The sequence below is a fragment of the Leptinotarsa decemlineata genome, unplaced genomic scaffold (assembly GCF_025532065.1).
Source record: "Leptinotarsa decemlineata unplaced genomic scaffold, Ldec_3_MD MMD2_tig00026347_RagTag_RagTag, whole genome shotgun sequence".
Classification (NCBI taxonomy): domain Eukaryota; kingdom Metazoa; phylum Arthropoda; class Insecta; order Coleoptera; family Chrysomelidae; genus Leptinotarsa; species Leptinotarsa decemlineata.
In genome coordinates, this window is record NW_027412698.1 from 1,690,256 (window position 1) to 1,706,816 (window position 16,561).

The following is a 16,561-nucleotide window of genomic DNA, read 5'->3' on the forward strand; positions in this document are numbered from 1 at the left end:
AGCGAGGTATTGGAATGGTGAGCGGTATAGGGATGGTGAGCATATGGCGTGGCGATCAAATAGCAACGAAGTGGTATGGAAATGGTGTAAAGCGCATTGTAGTGGCAAACAACGTTGGTGTCACCGATTCATCATGTCGTCCTCAGAGGATGAAGATGTTCTTTTACTTGTGCAACTTGCTAACCTGAATGCTAAAAATCAGGAGAAGGAGAAAAAACACTATTGGGTTCATCCCCTATGGCAGAAAAATAAAGAATTTGGAATTTTTAACGTATATAAAAAGGATTTGAACTTGGACGACCAAAAATTTAAACTTTTCTACCGAATGAAGAAAGGGACATTTTGCAAGTTGCTGACAAAACTACGCTCTATGCTTCAAAAAAAGGATACAAACTTCAGAAATTGTGTGTCTCCCGAAGAAAGACTTCTAGTAACACTGCGGCAAGTACGATAGAAAATATAAATAATAAACACTTAAAATAATAAGTATTTATTAACCAAATGCAAACTTATAAAACATTATTTTGTAACGCATACTTAGAAGGTATCTGGTAATAATGAGGTTTTTAGATAACTATACTGACTATTTGGTAATAATGTATCTTGTGTAGGTAGCTGATGTACTGTCGAAAACGAAATATCTTCATAAGATGGCTGTGAATCAGCTGTCTCACATCGAGGTGGAGTACAGTTAGTACATGCTGCAGATGAACGGATGGAAGACATGCTGTCTGCAGCAAGCGATGAATAAGTAGGAGTTGGGGAGAAGAGAGGTGCAGAAGTAAGAGGTTCATCCAAGATTTCACCGGCAAGATTTAGGACTCCCACTTTATATTTTCTTTTCTGCTTGTCCGTCATTTTTTTCAAGTCTGGCAATAAACTCAACAAAAACTGCACATCGGCGTCATCATTAGTTAAAGCAGGTGGTCTATAGGATGCTTCCTTTTTTTATTGAAATATTCCAATGCAGATTTGTTAACGTCTTCCAAAGTTACTTGATTCTGAGTATTTTTTATTATTTTAGGTTTCTTTACACCGAGTACTGACAAACTGGATACACTTCTCTTTTGTTTTCCTTGCTTTGGATCACGGGAATCGTTTTTTACATTTACATTTGATACATTCTGGTCGACTTCTTCAGTAATCGACTGTTCACCATCACTATCGTTATTTCTCCCTTGATTATTTTCATACGTTCCAGTTTTCTTTGCACTTCCTAATTGTTCACTTTCAAGCTCTTCGGTCTGTAAGTCTTCCGTAAATATTTCTTCATCAAGTATATCTGCCGCTTCATTATCCTTTGGTGCGCCAACATTACCCTTAGGTTGACGTGACTTTGTGAATGGTAAAACAAAACATATGTACTCCGAGAGATAGTAAGGGCGTTTTACTGATGCGCCAGATCCAGATGGCACGTATGTCTTTAAATGTTTTGTGTAACTTCCACGTAGATTCTTCCACCTTTTCTTGCAGTCCGCAATGGTAGCTGTAATATTAACATATATATTATATATGTATATATGTATATATATATATATATATGTATATATATATATATATATATATATATATATATATATATATATATATATATATATATATATATACATAAGGAAATGCAAATCATCCTAGCTTTTTGGACACTATTGAAAAAAAAATGCAATTTCTTATATTTTGGAAAGTAAATGCCATACCGCTTGCTGCGCTTGTAAGGTAAAACAAATTACTAAATTATTGTCTTTGTTTCCAGGTATTTCGCAACCGGATGCAATCTAAAGGCACTATCGTGTTATTTTTTGAGAGGTCATACTACCATTAGGGAAATAATTGCGAGAACTTCAGAAGTAATTTGGGAAGTTCTACAACCAACTTATCTTCCTAACCCTACCAAAAAAACATGGGTACAATCGGCTCAAAGATACTGGGAGTTATGGAACCTGCCAAATTGTGCTGGGAGTATAGATGGTAAACACATTAGGATCAAACGTCCACCAAAGTCAGGTTCCGAATTTATAAATTACAAAGGGTTTTTTTCCATTGTTTTGATGGCTGTGTCAGATGCAGATGGATGTTTTTTGGCCATTGATGTAGGAGAGTATGGCCGAAACAGTGACGGGAGGGCATTAAAAGAAAGTAATTTTGGAAAGAAATTAGCCAACGGCACTTTAGACTTACCAGACCCATCTCCATTACCAGGACAAGACACAAATTTTCCATTTTATTTTGCTGCAGACGAAGCTTTTCCATTGATGTGTACTATGATGAAGCCCTACCCTAAAAGAGGCTTAACAAATAGGAGAAGGGTGTTTAATGGAAGGTTATCAAGAGGTCGCAAATCAGTTGAGTGCGCGTTCGGAATGATGTCATCCAAGTTCAGAATTTTACACACAACAATTGGTCTTAATATAAATACAGTGGACAGTATTGTTAAAGCAGTATGCGTATTGCATAATTTTATCAAAAAAGAGGAAGGTGTATTTTCGCGCCCACGAGGAAAGAAAGGAAACGATGATGACATAGAAGTAGAAAATGAAGAACAGCGTGATCCAAGACTCTCAAATCAAAGAAGAGCTACCAATCCAGCAATTGCTACACGAACGAAACTCTGTGATTTTTTCTTCACAGTGGACGGCTCACTTGAAGGTCAAAAAAGATTTTGTGTATGAAGACAAAAGTATTAACACTTATAAACAATAGGCATGCGAGTACTGGAGAATCACAAAATAACCAATATATTTTTCAAAGAACCAAATTTTTTATTACTTACCTTCTTTCCCTATGTCTTTTGCAATTTTGGACCAAGCCCGCTCTTGCACATGGCTCATATGATAATCCTCCCGCGTATTATCATATAGACAGGGATATGCCTCTACAAGGGTTACAAAATGTATGTTGAATTCATGGTCATCTTGCATGTTTTTTCGTTTTCGTATAATTTTATTTTCATTCACAAATCCACGTCGTCACCAGTCGCTTGCCACTCGAAAATTAAGCTTGTCCGATCTCAGTGGCACCAGACTGACATCACGCCACCTGCAAAATACCACTTCACCACTATTCCATTTTGATACGCGCGTCTTCATTTGTTTACATAGACTTTACCGATTCCACGTGCCACTTGGTCATCACGCCACCGCCACGGCACTTGCTGACCACTTCAGTGCGCGCCTTGCCTGAGATTGCATCCGAAGTCGCGCCCTGCTATGATGACGATGAGGCCGATGAGGAAGCAATGGACAAGGAAATGAACGAGATGCCGCCTCTGTTGTCCATTTTACAGCATCCTTCAACTTCGGCTGACCCGGTGCCATCAACTTCTGCTGATCCCGAGCCGTCAACTTCCGCTGACCTCAAGCCAACCTCGAATACTGGCCCAAGACCTTGTGAGCAAGAAGAACCTGTCCCCTCTGTCTCCAAAAGACGGCGAAAATAATTATTGTACAAATAAATAAACGACGAGCCTTGTATTTATATTCATAATTATTTAATGTATTACATTCACAAGTTGTTTTTCATTTTTTTTTTCATTTTTTGTATTACAATACCTAACTCTAATATATACAATGCAGTTCTATGATGTGTAATCTTAAGACAATCATGTTAGTAAATAAAGACTAAGAAAGAAAAATTAACTTTTATTCTTGCTACCTTGGTCCCTTTTCAATGAGCGACTTTTATGATGACGTCAACATGGAATTTTAAATTTCCTACCTACTTCATTAGGTATTTTACGTACTTTCTCGATATAATTCTGGGAAGTGAACTAAGGCATTGGTCGTATTAGATTAATACACATGATTATCAGATTACAGGTAAGTTCTGTTCACAAGCTCTGCTGTGCATTTGGCGAAAAAACGGAAAACCAGTTTTTTGGAGATTGTAGGTAATGAATTTGAAATTTAAGGTGTCCACTCAAATTGAAATTTGATGCTCTACAGCTTTTATTCTATGGTGTTTTTTGGTTGGATTGACCGTTTACATGTTACAGCTGTCTGAAAGTGACATAAGTGGAGTTTTTAGCAAAGTTGGTAAAAATTGCCAATCTTTGACGCACGATTGCGGCTACACCAGTGAACCGATTCGGGTGTTTGAGTAAGTCATTAGACGTAGAATTTAATGCTCTTTAATTTTGTCGAGTATGATTTTTCTATAGGACGTGTCGTTTACGAGTTATAAGCGATTTTGCGTGTATTTAATGAAAAAAGTGCAAAAATTTCGAGGTTTTTTGTTCCCAAAAGTTAAGCTCACCACCTGCGATGGTGCAAACTCAGATTACATGTATTTAGGACCATTAGAAGGTATTAAAACCATCTCTAGCTTTCCCCGAATTACGCCGACTAAAAATCCCCTTTTTACTGGCCTAATATGTCAGGTAAAAATGCGATATCAAAGGTTCGTTTATTGCGATTCACGAAAATTGTAAAAATTTACAATTCATTCATAGGATGTTTTTTGCAGAGAATCTACTTATAAAAGTTGATGAGCCAGAGGAAACTCCTAGCTGCATGATGTCCCCTTCTGCAATGACTCAAACTCCAGCTTTTTTGAGTTCACAGACTCCACGGAAGCAGAAACTCAGACAGACATTGAAGAACATGAAGAAGAAAAATGCTGCCAGAGAAGCTTTGGATACAAAGAAAAAGTTCTCTCTTGATGATTTTGACAAAATTTGTGACCAATTTCTATCTCAAAATCTTGCTGATATTGTGAAAATACAGGCTAGGCTGGAGTCAACGAAGACAAAGGGAAGGAGATATACTGCAGAGTATAAGCAGTTTGCCCTCACACTTTACTTCCTGGGTCCAAGAGCATACAATTTTTTTACAAAAATTTTACATTTACCATGTAAACGTTCATTGCAATATATCACACAGAAAGTTGTCTGTAGGCCAGGATTGCAAAATGAAACTCTTTTCAAAACATTGGAGAAAAAAATCACTACCATGTTGGATCAGGATAAACATTGTTTTTTGTGTGTAGATGAAATGGCATTGAAATCCAATTTATTTTATAACACAGGAAGTGATGAGATTGTAGGGCTACAAGATTACGGTAATGGTAGCAAAGAATTCATAACAGCAAATCATGCTACTGTTATTATGATACGAGGACTTTACTTCAATTGGAAGCAGCCTTTGGCATATTTTCTCGTTAATGAAACTCTAAGGGCAGATGACTTGAAATTAATTATAGAGGAATGCATACCAAAGTTAACAAATATAGGTTTCATTATTGGTGCTTTTGTAAGTGATATGGGTTCAAATTTCATAAAATTGTCAAAAAAACTTGGAGGCACACCAGATAATCCAGTATTTATGGTAGGAGATAAACAAATTTTATATTTATTTGATACACCTCATGTACTCAAAGCAACTCGAAATAATCTCTTGAAAAATATCATCGAATTTGATGGAAACAGAACTTCTTGGTCACATATAAAGTATTTTTACGAACAAGACAAAAAATTGGCCTTTAGGTGTGCTCCTAAACTCACGGACTCTCATATCAGTCCTACAAACTTCGAGAAGATGAAAGTTAAATTAGCAACACAAATAATCAGTAACACAGTTGCCAGTGGCATGAACACTTACGTGAGTCTAGGTGGGCTACCTCCCAATGCAATATATACTGCTGAATTCATTGAAAAAATTAATAATTTGTTTGATATATTGAATGCATCGGTGAAGAATTCTCCAAATAGATTCATTAATGTATTTGAGGGTGATAAATACCAAAATGAATTTTTGGAGGATATGATCATGTTCTTGAAAAAACTGAAAGTATTCAATCAAGAGGGGAAAGAAACAACTTCAAATGTTAAATTCATAACTTGCTGGTTGATAACAATTAATGGTATGAAGCAATTATGGGAAATACTGAAGGGTGATGGGTTTAAATATTTGAAAACCAGACGTTTGAACCAAGATTCTGTGGAAAACTTTTTTGGAAGTATTCGTCAGCAAGGTGGCAACTGTATTAACCCAACACCGGTTCAATTCATACGAGCTTTCAAAAAACTTTTCTGCCAAAGTTACTTCAATAGTGGTAATGCAAATTGTATTGACGATTTCGATGTCCTGCTTACTGATTTAAAATAATTAGATATCAATACCCGCATTGTAGATAATGTAGAACAATCCACTGAAGGTGCTCTTGCAGTGGGGGATTATAGCTATAAAAATGAAGAATTGCCAGTACAAAATTCATTCACATATGTTTGCGGTTATATAATAAAGAAAGCATTAAATGTTCACAGCTGTCAGGTATGTATAAAATTTTCCAAAGATTCGGAAGATTTTGATATGGCAAAATTATTTACACATTTGAAGGCCTATGACAACAATAAGAGTTTATATGGAGGTCTAAGAAGACCGAATGAAAAATTCATTGAGTATATATATATAATTTGGAAAAGATTTTTGTCAACATGTTTGATGAAGTTTGTAAGGGGAATAGAATATCCCATATTTACTGTGATAAAATGAAAAATGTTGATTTTCAGCACGAGTGTCCAAATTTTCCAAAGAAATATATAATTACCTTGTTTATTAGGATGAGGATATTCTATTCCCTTAAATATGCGAATAGGGAATTCGGGAAAAGAATCCCTATTGGCTCAAAAATGAAAAAAAACAGAAAATTTGTTATATTAAATCATCTGTGATCAATATAGTGTTGAACTTATGTAAAAATGCATGCATGTATTATTATAAGAACTGATAAAATATCTATTTCAAACATTTTCTTTTTGAACAATTTCTGTTGTGTTGCTCTACAATATGTTTGCTGAATAAAGTAACAAAATTGTTGCGGTCGTTATATATATATATATATATATATATATATATATATATATATATATATATATATATATATATATTATATATATATATTACAATGTAGGTTTTCACGGATGGTAGAATATGATGTGTTGTTTTTCCGGGTGTTCATCCGTTGTGTACTATTCGATAGTCGACGTTTCGCCATCATCTCAGATGGCATTATCAAGACGAGTTACTGCTTCGCTTCGAGAGGTTTACACCTCTGTTTACGTTCTGTTTACATATAATATGTGTATTTTATGAAAAATATTTTTTCAATAACTTTTTTCCAAAATGTATATTATTTGGTATGTTTGTATAGTGAATACACACATGACGTCTTTAGACGTCATCAGCCCTTGGCATACTTTTTTGTCATGAGAGGCTGACGACGTCTAAAGACGTCATGGCCCTGTTGACGTCATTCTTAGGCTTTTTTTATTAAAAAATGTAAAGTTCATGTTAGTATTTGCCTAGAGCATTTTTATTTAGCAAAAAACCTCCTGGGGTCCTATATACGTCTCTAATCAGCAGTGAACGTGTTAAAGTCTATGTTGTTCTTTAGTTATAGTTTTAAATAAAATGTTAAAATGTACTCGACATGTGTTTCTGTAGGTTCGTAATTTAACACCTAGTTATCCATAAAACTCGCTTGTTCAGGAACTACCGCTCGATTCTGAACAAGTGAATCAAGCTTTTATTACACACTTATGACGTTTCGAATTACCCAATAATCATCTCCAGTATAACCGCTCCCGAACTGTAGAGAGGGTATTTAGATTGGTCAGAAAGTATGGGAACCGTCTCCTCAGAGTCACCAATTGAAATCAGGCCAACCAGATGATATAGAAAAAGGAGGGTTCCGTAATACACTATTATGGAAGTTTTCAATAAATGTTTATTAAAATAGTTTTGAAATCTCAATTTGGGCTCAAAGGGTTAAATGAATTCAATCCAAACTACGTGGAGATGAATGACAACCCTTCCAACTTTGATAATGTGATGGCGACTTACAGCCCGAATTTCGATGAGCCACTTCCGAACTCATCACGATATGTTGTGACTAATATATTAGAGACGGAGGAAACGTATTCGAAGAATATGGTATCTTCATATAGTTCAATCAGACCAGTTCGGATGAGGACATTGAGAGACGTAAAATAAAAAAAGGGAGGGTAATGAAGAAGGCGAAGAAGTCTAAAAAGTCCAGCTTGAAGTCGCCATCTAGAAGGAGGCACACGATGAAACATGAAAAAAGGGATAAAGACAAGTCGATAAAAGTGAGAGAGATGGAAGTCGTAGCAGGACCTTCTACATCAGTCCAACAGGTAATTATCATTACTCAAACGCGACATCTATTACTCATCACATCTATTTACTCCACAGGTTCAAGTGATCAATCCTGAATACGAGGATGTTAGTCCAGGATCTACACCGTCCCCAACGCTTGACCCCGAAAAATCAGATGATTGGTTTTCATTTATGAGATCCAGGAGAAACAAATTTTTAGAGATATATCACGTTTACAATGAAATTGGAACGGAATATATAGCGAAGAGGGGCATACTCGTTGAACTGGAAGAGCAAGTCTCTCTCCTTAAAGTGGACTGTGAACAAATGGCTGCAGTTCAACGAGAAATCTGCTCACATGAAAAACCTTTCTCCTAAAATTCGGGAATTGGAAAACTTCAGCAAGGAGATAGATGAAAATTACCATCTTACACCTCTTGTAATATTTTTCATCTTTCTCTCTACATTTGCATTCTATTATTCGTGTATCATAATATTTTTTCTATATTATTCTTATATCTGTATTATGAATGAATGAATGAAAAAGTTGTATTTAGAGAGTTGAGGTGGATCCAGACCGAGGAGTTCGGAATAACTAAATGTCGATACTCTTTCGATGAAGCAAAAGATTGGAGTAAAGTTGATATCAGGAAAAATATAAAAACGATCAGAAATAGGAACGATGATACCATTTTAACGATTGATAAAATTAAGGCTATTGCACCAAAAAATTCGATAACATTCAGGAACAGCTACCATTTATTCCCGAAAACCTCAGAGGATTTTATCATAATCTAACAAGAGGAGAAAACTGAAAGAACTATTATTCTTAACGTGCTACATCTGAGTTATTTTGAAAAATGCTTTCAACAATAGAATTATTCACTTACGACTTTCTTGTTTAATTTGAAATCACTTTACTGGTTATGAGGAATTCGGAAAAAGGTGTCAACTCATTTTTTTTCAGTATTTCCAATTTTTCTGGAACCGTGGACATTAATTCAAGCAACTATACCCACCACAAGATTTTCGAAAGCACTTCATTGCCATGTAATGCAAAAAATATTATTGACATATGTGTTGATAAAAAGTTCCAGTTTTTATTAATCAAATCAATTTTTCTATAATTCCTCAATATTGAGTTAACACCTTCTTGCACCAAGGCTTCAATTGATACATGGTAATAATAATAATAATTATTTATATATTTACATAAATTAGTATGCACATCAGCATTGTGATAATGCAAATAAAAAAGCGAAAAACGTCAGTGAATTCAGGTAGACAGTCAATATTGGAGTAGAAACTAAGTAACGAAGTATTGAAATTCCAGTTCAACAAAATCATTGAAGCTGAATTCCATATATTTTCTCACAGAAAAACTTATATAATGTCGGAGAATTCAACTCCAAGCAACTCATTTTCGAATATTTGCTATAATCAAGTGATAATGAAAATCAACTCTGCATAAATATTCAAGAAAGAAAGCACCACTGACCAAAATTGTTAAGTGTAATGTTTTTCTGAAAAACAATTAAAAAAATGTGAACATGAAATATCAAAATAATTTCTGATATCTAGTCCTAATTACATGATAAATATTAGAGTAGATACAGCAGTAATTATAAAAATGTCGGATATTTCAACTACATGTATTCATTTTTGAAAATTTGCTATGATCAAGAGGTAACGAAAATCAACTCTGCATAAACATTTAAGAAAGAAAGCAGCATTGACCAAAATTGTTCAAGTATAAGGTTTTCCTGAAAGAGAAAAAAAACAACAATAAAACAATACTCATGTAATACAACAAATATTCCTGTATCCTCAAATACACCTGCGAGTATTTTCCTGGCTGGTAAAATTAAATTCAAAACACTTCCCAGCTATATTACCTTCGTAAAGGTTCGTTTACATCTGCGAGAAATTGCGCGAGTTTTCTGTCTGACAGTCAAACTTGCAAGTGTAAACAGATCTGCAACCAATGTCGCGACAGCTGTCGCAAGTAGTGTCGCGAGCTGGCCGGCATAGTGTCCGACACTTTAACTTGCAAGTCTAAACACGAAGCTCAGCCTTAGCAATTTCTCGCGCTCGCAGTGTCGCCCGATCAAACCGTGGGAGATATTTCCCGACAGTTGTCTGCAAGTTAACGTGGTGAGTGGTTGTATCTGCCGAGTCTCAACATGGTTTGTTGTGCATTGATGTTGTGTTTTGGCTTATAAATAGTCGTAGTAGTGTGTTGCTGTCAATGGAAGAAGACGAGATGGAACTGCCTCCTAAAATTGATGAAACTAAGAAATGGTCAGACTTGGAGACAAAAAAACTGATTACCCTATATGAAGAAAATGAATTGCTGTGGAATGTAACATTGAAGGATTACAGAAACCGTGTAAAAAAAACACGAAGCGTTCCGTGATATTAGCGAGAAACTGAAAATTGATATAACTGAAGTACAAAGAAAAGTTCATAATTTACGTAGTCAATACAACTCTGAATTGAAAAAGATAAAGAAGAAAACATCAGGACAAACAAAGGATGAAGTGTATGTGTCCAATTGGCCGTATTTTGCTGCTTTGAAATTCATTCATGTGAACGTACCTACAACATCTAGTACTTTTGTAAGTATACATATTTTATAATTATGCCTGGTTAGTGGTTAAGGGAGGTATTTACTTTACAAGCTACAAAGTCTGAAGGGTAAGGGTGAGATGTTAAGACCTGTAGGTAGAGTCAAACCATTCAAGCGCGCCACATTACTTTCGAGCGACTTACGACCGAAAAATGTTTTGAACTTCCTGATTACATGATAAATATTAGAGTAGATACAGCAGCAATTATAAAAATATCGGATAATTCAACTACATGTATTCATTTTTGAAAATTTGCTATGATCAAGAGGTAATGAAAATCAACTCTGCATAAACATTTAAGAAAGAAAGCAGCATTTACCAAAATTGTTCAAGTATAAGGTTTTCCTGAAAGAGAAAAAAACAACAATAAAACAATACTCATGTAATACAACAAATATTCCTGTATCCTCAAATACACCTGTGAGTATTTTCCTGGCTGGTAAAATTAAAATCAAAACACTTCCCAGCTATATTACCTTCGTAAGAATGTGAACAGAAAATATAGGAAAAAAATTTTTGAATAAAAACATCAGTTAATCTTAGCCTTGATTGGTTTTTGTCGTTTTTATGGTTTTGGTTTCTATTGAACAAGGTTGAAAATGTATATTACGTAATATCAACTGATAAATGATCAACCAAAATTATTCCATTATAAAAAAAAATAAACACTTTCATATCTTCAAACTATTCCACGAGGATAACTTTCTCATTTATCAAAAGAAATGCTTTAAAATAGTGATTAATCTGAGATTACTGAATATAGTCCAAATTAACTGCAATGTGAGGATCAAGAAATCATGAAAATGAACTCTGTATAAACATTCAAGAAAGAAAGCACCAATGACCAAAATTGTTCAAGTTTAACCCTAGATCGCTTGTTATATCAAATCTGATCCGCCCTTTTCAAATGTATATTTCATGATGTTCTTTAAATTCTAGCTGCGAAACGCCACATATCATATCCACTACATCTTTATGAACATCGACATTAGGGTCATTTTCGTAATCAGGAAAGAATATTCAAGTAAAATATTTCTTGCACAGTGTACCTTTCAGTCTCATTCTAGATTCGGTTGAAGCGTATCATTTAGGCAGAGTTTCGATCCAAATATTGATATTGTGGCGGATATTGAGATATTATTCTAAAAACATCAAAAACCTAATCTTAGCCCTGATTGGTTTTTGTCGTTTTTATGATTATGACTTTTCTGTAACATGGTTGAAAATGCATCTGAATTACATAATAACAAGTAATAAAAAATAATTCAACCAAAAGTATTTGATTACAAAAAACCAACATTTTCATCTCCAAACTATGTCAGAAACATAAATTGCTCATATTAAAATAAATGCTTCAGGAATTAATTAGAACTTACTGAACATAACCAAAATCAACTGCAATGTGAGGCTCAAGAGATGATGAAAATCAACACTGCATAAACATTTAAGAAAGAAAGAAAGCACCTTTAACCAAAATTCTGGGAATATAAATAAGTCGTGCAAGCAAAACTTTTTGTGAATCAAAATAACATAACATACAGCAAGAAAATAATTCAACCAAGACGTCCACTTCATTTAAAAAATAATGAAAGAATTTCACCCATCAGATTTTTTTTTATATCCGAACTATTTCGAAGATCGCACCAAAGAGGAGCAATAATAAATTGATTTCAAAACTTCCAATACCTTGATAATTTCCCCGACCGAGAGCAACATCTTCGACAAGGTGACTAATCTTGAGATTGACATCCAGTCCTAACTACATAGAAAATTTTAAAGTAGTTACTGAAGTAAGGAATTATTGAAGTTCCAGTTAAAAAAAATGGAAGCCCTGACTTCCATATATTGACCCCCTTGGAGTAGTTATTTATTGAAAAACTTGTACAATGTCGGAGTATTCAACTACACGCAACTCATTTTCGAAAATTTGCATCACCAAAAGATAATGAAAATCAACTCTGAAAACAGAACAAGTGCTGTATCACTTATCCCTTCCTCAAGTATGCCTTGACATTCAAGAAAGAAAACACCATTATGATTAAATTTGTTCAAGTGTAAGATTTTCCTGAAAGAGAATAAAATACAACAATAAAACAATATTCCTGTTACAATAAAAGTATTTTTTTCCAATGCTGAGCTAGTAAAATGAAAATCAAAACACTTCCCAGCTATATTACCTTCGTCAAAATGTGACCATAATAAGTATTGAAATAATTTTGTGAATGAAAACATTTAACACTAATGTAAGCCCTGTAAGCCATTCAACCAAAATTATTTGATGATAAATTGAGAAAACACTACTACTATTCCACAATATTTCACAAACTTCATTTTTCTTCTTTTCAGCTTCCCAGGTTGACTTGCCCTTGAGATGGCTTTGGTAGTGTTTCAGCTGTCTTTATCATAGAGCAGGACTCTGAAAAAAATATATAAGACCTTAGACACCAATTTAAGTTATCAATACAATCAAACTAAAAATATTGTTTTCACTATGTTCTATATTTTTCTGTGGAATGAATATACTATTATTAAAAATTATTATTTTTATGATGAAGACCCTGTAATGTGTGATAGCTGCAAAGATATTTTTCACTATAATCCCAAGACTACGAAAAACTGCAAATTCAACACCTACTGAATACAGAGCTATAATATTTGTTAAACGTGATATTATGTACTTTTGCCCTGACCGCAAAGAAGCATTCAAAAGAGCTCCAGCTATTCTCAAAAATATCAAGGTTATGGAAGAAACAGTTGAAGGAATAAAAAAGGATATAATGAATATCAAAATGGAAATGGATCAATTGAAATGTAGTTTTGAAAGTTGTTTAGTGGTCTTCAAGAAACTTCCCCCCTTGATAGAAAAGGTTGCAAATCTGGAATCTGAACAAGAAAAGCTCAAACAAAATATTGCAGCGAAGGCAGGACTTTCCCAGCTGTGTGAAATGGAGAACACGATAGCCGAGGTGATGGATAGACAACAAAGGGCAAGTAATATTATAATTTTTAATGTGAATAAATCTACCCAACAAATACAAGCAGAGCGTAATGCTGAGGATATGGGTCACTGTGAATAAAATTTTAAAAGACTATAATATAAACAAACAGGGTCTGAAATAATTAAGATTAGGCAAATTCAATGTAGCCAAAAGTAGACCAATGAAAGTAAAATTGAATTCACCGAAGGATATGATGTATGTACTTAACCCTCTATGGCCCTGTGTTACTTCAGAGTAACGTACTATATTTTATCATGATTTGTTTTCATTTCCATCTCAAAGTCCAATGAAAGCTCATTGTTACTCCAGAGTAACATATGGACGATTCACTTCTATATTTTACCGCCATCTATAAGATATTAATTGAAATAATGATGAGATTTGACACATTGGCCATTGTATCATGGCTGCTTCATTAGTGAAGGTTTATATGACCTAAACTACTGTAAATTACTGTGTGAAAGGTGTAATAAAAATACGTGTGGTAGAGGTTGATGCCTCAAAATCAGTTTACCATTATAATAATCATTGAAATAAGATGAATAGTTGGAAATTTACCCAGAAACAGGTATGTTACTTCAAAGTCACAGTGGACCGATATGAAAAGACATTGATATTTTCAGCAATGAATCCTACCACTTTTTATGGAAGAAACGCAAAAGATAATTATCCAGAAATACTAACTAGAATTATACGAAATGCTGAGGATTCTGAAGACTCCATGTTAGATGATAGTAGTGATGAAGATATTCCAATAGGAAATACTTTGGATGACCCTGGCCATCAATATGATTGGTCTTCTGAAGATGATACCCCCCTAGCTCATTATATTTCTCCTGCTGAAGATGAAAATAATCAAGCTGACGAAGACGATTTGCCTCTCAATGATGTATCAAACCAATTGAAAAGGGGAAAAGGTCCCAATAAGGATACAGTACTATGGAAAGCAGTAAAAACCCAAACAATACAACCCATTGCACCATGGAAAGGAGAATTACCACTGGCTCCCGATGTTCCCTATACTCCTATGCATTATTTTAGAAAATTCGTCAATGGTGAACTACTAGAATTCATAGTTGAACAGAGTAATCTGTTTTCTTGCCAGTGCGATCCCAATAAACCACTTTCGATGACCGTGGAGGAGCTAGAGAGGTTTATCGGAATAACATTCTGCATGTCAGTTTATGGCCTACCACAAACTCGCATGTTTTGGCAAAAAGAGTGTCATGTAACAAAAGTAACTGAAACAATGTCTCGTAATCGTTGGGAACAAATAAAATCAAAACTCCATTTCAATAATAATGATTTGCTGCAGGATAATAATAATGATAAATTATTCAAACTGCGTCCATTTATCAACAAACTTGTGAAAAATTTCAATAATATTCCGATGACCAAAAAGCTTTGTGTTGATGAACAGATGATTCCTTTCAAAGGTAGACATTGTTTGAAGCAATATATGAAGGCTAAGCCCAGAAAGTGGGGATATAAAGCATTTGTCTTGTGTGGTTCTGATGGTGTTGTATACAACTGGGAATTATATGCTGGCAAAGAAGAACTTGATCAAACACTAGTAGATGTGGATGTAAGTGGTAATGTAGTAATGCGATTGGCAAAAATAATCCCCAGAAACATGTAACATAAATTATATTATGATAATTGGTTCAATAGTATCAAGCTTCAAGTAGAATTATTCAAATTGGGAATCCCAAGTTTGGGAACTGTTCGCTGTAATCGTTTGGCAGGTTGTTCATTTTCTTCTGATAAAGATATGAAGAAGAAAGGAAGGGGAACTATGGAAGAAAAAAGAGCATGCATAGATGGAGTTGATCTAAGGGCCATAAAATGGTATGATAATAAGCCAGTTCATTTACTGAGTAGCTTTGTTGGCATTCATCCCACTAAGGAAGTGAAGAGATGGGATAAAAAGACCAACTCCAAAATTGATGTTTTGTGCCCACAAGCTGTCTGCATTTACAATCAATTCATGGGAGGAGTTGACTTGGTTGATTCCCTCATTGCTCTCTATAGAACTTCAATTCGGAGTAAAAAATGGTACCACAAAATATATTTTCACCTCATGGACCTGTGCGTAGTGAACGCTTGGCTTTTATATCGACGAGATTGCAAAAGATGCAATATATCACAAAAAGAACAGATGTCATTACTTCAATTCAAGATTGATCTAGCCAGTACTCTTTGCTCCAGTCGAGCACAAGTTGATTCGAAAAAACGAGAAAGACCAAATTCATTTATTGTTGAGAAAGAAATAGATAATAAAAAGAAAAGAGGAAAAGTAGCTACAATGCAAACGGAAGATACTCGCAAGGATCAAATTGGTCATTAGCCAACTTTTACTGAAAAAAGGGGAAGATGTAAATATCCACACTGTAACGGGTCACCTAAAATGTATTGTGTGAAGTGTAATGTACATTTATGTATAACACCTAACTCGAACTGTTCCATACCCATTAACGCTCAGTGTTACTTTCAAGTAACGTACCCCCCACAAACTTGTAAGGGGGGTGAAAACTTTTTTGTATACTCAGGACTTCAAGAAATTGATCTTTTAATAAAAAAAAATTAGTTTCGAATTTTTTCTTTCATTGAAAAAAAAACGGGCGGTAGAGGGTTAAGAATAAAAAATTCTTGTTACAAACACAGTATCATAAATAAATATCAATATAAACATGAATATAAACATGTATGTTATATTAGAAAAATCAATGCACCCTTTGTCCAAGGATTGCACCATAATAAACAAACATTGCATCAGCCACTACGCAGTTACCCAGGAAATGACTCAGCATATTCAGCACAT